The following is a 4110-nucleotide window of genomic DNA, read 5'->3' on the forward strand; positions in this document are numbered from 1 at the left end:
ATTGGGAGAAAAAAAACACAGTAAATACTAGCAAACTAAATTCAGCAATGTAATATACCACATCAATGAAATAAAGAAAAATACATATGATCATCCCAATTGATGCACAAAAGATATTTGACAAAGTTCATCACCCTTTCTTGATAAAAACACTCAATAAACTAGGTATAGAAAGAGAAATCACAGCTCTTGGGAACTGCTGGTAGAATGTAAATTGGTGTAGCCACTCTGATTTTGGAAGTTCCTGAAAATATTAAACATGGAGTTATCATATAAAATACTCCTATTCCTAGGTATATATCAAAGAAAAATTAAAAATATGTCCAGTGAATTGAAAGGGTGAGGCAGGAGGATGGCAAGTTTGAGGCCAGCCTCAGCAACCTAGTGAGGCTCTAAGTAACTTAGCATGACTCTGTCTCAAAATAAAAAATAAAAAGGGATGGGGATGTAGCTCAGTAGTAGAGTGCCCCTGGGTTCAATCCCCAGTACCAAAATAAATATATACACACAAAATGATTATACAAATGTTCATAGTAACATTATTCATAACAACCCGAAACAATAAATGTCCATCAATTGATGAATGGATAAAAGAAAACATAGAATACCCTATATACATGTAAGTTTACACTAGTGCTGTGACTCTAAACCATGTATAGCCAGAGGAATGAGAAGTTGTGCTCCATTTGTGCACAATGTGTCAGAATGCATTCTACTGTCATGTATAACTAATGATAACAAATTTTTAAATTAAAATAACTTAGAAGTAAAAGGAAAGAACAGTCTAACACATGATGTTCATGTGGATGAACTTTGAAACATTATGCTAAGGGAAAGAAGCCAGACATAACTGTCCATATATTATATGATTCCACTTGTATGAATCATTCAGGAAAACCCATAAAATCAGAAAGTGGATTAGTAGTTGCCATAAACTGGGTGACAGGGTAAGAGGAAATGACTGGTAGTGGCTACCAGTTTCATTATGGGCTAATAAAATTTCTAAACTTGGAGGGAGGTAGGGAAGATGAAAGAGAGAGAGAGAGAATGAACTTAGGAGATCTGCGGAGAGTCCCCTTGAGTACTGAAATGAGTACTGAGCAGGAAACCAGCTGAGGCAGGAGAAGGGCATGTGAAAGGGTCAGAAGTTGCAGCCAAGCATTCACACAGGGCCACAAAGAGAAACTGCTGCCACCAGTCAGAATAGAAAAATCTCAAAATTCTCAGGACAGCATGTAGAATAGTAAGAAGGGCCTTGATTCACAGTGGTGGGGGGTACTAAATATTAGTTTGCTCCAGCCAAACAAACTTAAAAGCAAGACTAGAAAGGATAGGACTATTTCTAAGTAATTTAATGTATCTCAGAACAAAGTTCATTCAAGAAATAATCTCCATATTTCACCTAAGGGGCTTTCTTCTATATATGGTGATTTTTGGCAATTTGTTAAAAGTAGGCGCAAATCTTCACCATATTGGACTTGGATCTGACTTCCTTAACAATACCCCTAAAGTGCAAGAAGTAAAATCAAGAATCAATAAAATGGGATGGATTCAAATTAAAAAGCTTCTTCTCAGCAAAGGAAACCATCAATAATATGAGGAGAGAGCCTGCAGATTCGGAGAAAATCTTTACCACATGCATAAAATATTAATCTCTAGGGTATATAAAGAACTCAAAAAACTTAACATAAAAAAACACAAATAACCCAATCAATAAATGAGCTAAGGAGCTGAACAGACACTTCTCAGAAGAAGATATACATTCAATAATATATGAAAAAAATGTTCAACATCTCTAGCAATTAGAGAAATGCAAATCAAAACCACTCTAAGATTTCATCTCACTCCAGTCAGAATGGCAATCATCAAGAATACAGGCAACAATAAATGTTGGTGAGGATGTGGAGAAAAAAGTTTCACTTATACCTTGCTGGTGGGACTGCAAATTGGGGCAACCACTATGGACAGCAGTATGGAGATTCCTTGAAAAGCTGGAAATGGAACCACCATTTGACCCAGCTATCCCACTCCTCAGTCTATACCCAAAGGACTTAAAAACAGCCTACTACAGGGACACAGCCACATCAATGTTTATGGCAGCACAATTCACAATAGTTAAACTGTGGAACCAACCTAGATGTCCTTCAGTAGATGAATGGATAAAAAAAAAAATGTGGACTTCCAGGAAAGAATGGGCAGGTAGAAAATTGTGTGTACTTGGCGAGTTTCACTGCTTTCCTAAATATTTCCTGCAGCCCAGTGAGGCAGAAACGTGAGGACACAGTGATGCTGCCACTGTCGTATCATACTTATTCGAGCTCCCCTAGGATTAAGTTGGTAGACTTTAAAACTTATGTAGATCAGGCATGTAGAGCTACTGAGGAATTTGTCAATATTTACTATGAGATAATAGACAAAAGAAGAAGGGCACTTACCAGACTATATTTGGACAAGGCCACTTTAATATGGGATGGAAATGTTGTTACAGGGATAGATGCCCTAAATAATTTTTTTGAGATGTTGCCTTCTAGTGAGTTCCAGGTCAATATGTTAGATTGCCACCAAGTCCATGAGCAAGCTACCTATTCCCAGACTACAGTTCTTGTTGGGACCAGTGGAACTGTGAAGTTTGATGAAAACAAACAACATTACTTCAACCAGAACTTTCTGCTGACTGCTGAATCCACTCCTTATAGCACCATGTAGAAGATTGCTAATGATTGCTTCCGTTTTCAAAATTGGGCTAGGAGTTAAAGGGGAAAAAGTCAATTCTTTCTTCTGCTAGTTCCTGAAGCAGAAGTCTATGTGAATTAGTTCATTTAATTAGAAATAAAAGCATTGTATACCAGTTTGTGCTGAAACTAAGTTTCTTCAATATATTTTTTTTTATTCCTAGCAGCTGCCAGTTTGGATTGTTGCCCTTCAGAGATTTAATGCTAGTTTTTTACATGCCTTATAGACATTCCAGTAATGACATTCTTAAAGTAATGTTAAACATATGATCTTGCTACTAACATACTCACTGTGAGCCCAGTCTATCACAAAAATGGAATCCTTTTGTAATACTATCTGTGGGCTATCAACACAATACAACTCTCTGTGCATAAGTAGAATTTGTTGTTGCTGTTGTTGTTGTTGTTGTTAATAGGTTAAACTTTTAGTAAATCACATGCCTATTTTCAGTTAACACTGGTAATGCAGTTGAAATATATAGTACAGTTTACCAGTTCATAACTACTATAACATCTAAGAATTGTATGTGGAATATTTAATAAACTTTTTCATGTTAAGTTTTTTTATTTTGCATTGTTACTTTATAAGTTAATTAATAACTAAACAGGTAAAAAAGGTTTTAAATTGACACATGATTATTGAGTGCATTTGGTGAATTAAAACTTCTTAAAAATATATCTTTGCAGCTCCAAGTCTAGAAATTTTGGTAACGAGTGCTATAAGAACTAATAGCTTTAGTGGGAGAATGGGGAATGAGAAATACAGAAATATCCAAGGTTGAAGCCAAAAGTGAGGGGGGTGACCAAATGGTAAAAGTTTTGTACTTGTTTACTACCTCCTAAAAATATAAACTATTTTTAGGATTTAAATCACTAAATTAAAATGTATCCTTATGGGCTGGGGATGTGGCTCAAGCAGTAACGTGCTGGCCTGGCATGCGGGGGGTACTGGGTTCGATCCTCAGTACCACATAAAAATAAAATAAAGATGTTGTGTCCACAGGAAACTGAAAAATAAATATTAAAAAATATTCTCTCTCTCTCTCTCTAAAAAAAAAAAATGTATCCTTGCCAAATGTCTTGAGTGTCACATTTGTTCTAAGAATGGTTTTTTAGGGCTGGGGCTGGGGCTCAGCGGTAGCGTGCTTGCCTAGCATGTGCAGGGCTCTGGGTTCGATCCTTAGCACCACATAAAAATAAATAAAAAATAAAGGTATTGTGTCCAACTACAACTAAAAAATTTTTTTAAAGAATGATTTTTAAGGTCTTTATACTTCACCTTATACTTTCACCATCATATATCTGTTCATTCAAGAACTTATGGGGGTAAAATATCAGCAATAAGCCTAACCTGTAACAGGGTCTAAAAGGAAAGTTG

General features: G+C 35.9%; 1 pseudogene; it reads left to right on the forward strand.

Moving 5' to 3' along the window:
- Positions 1–2286: 2286 nt before the first annotated feature.
- Positions 2287–2754, forward strand: LOC113185177 (NTF2-related export protein 2 pseudogene; annotated as a pseudogene).
- Positions 2755–4110: the final 1356 nt, after the last annotated feature.

The sequence above is a fragment of the Urocitellus parryii genome, chromosome X, assembly GCF_045843805.1.
Source record: "Urocitellus parryii isolate mUroPar1 chromosome X, mUroPar1.hap1, whole genome shotgun sequence".
Classification (NCBI taxonomy): Eukaryota; Metazoa; Chordata; class Mammalia; order Rodentia; family Sciuridae; genus Urocitellus; species Urocitellus parryii.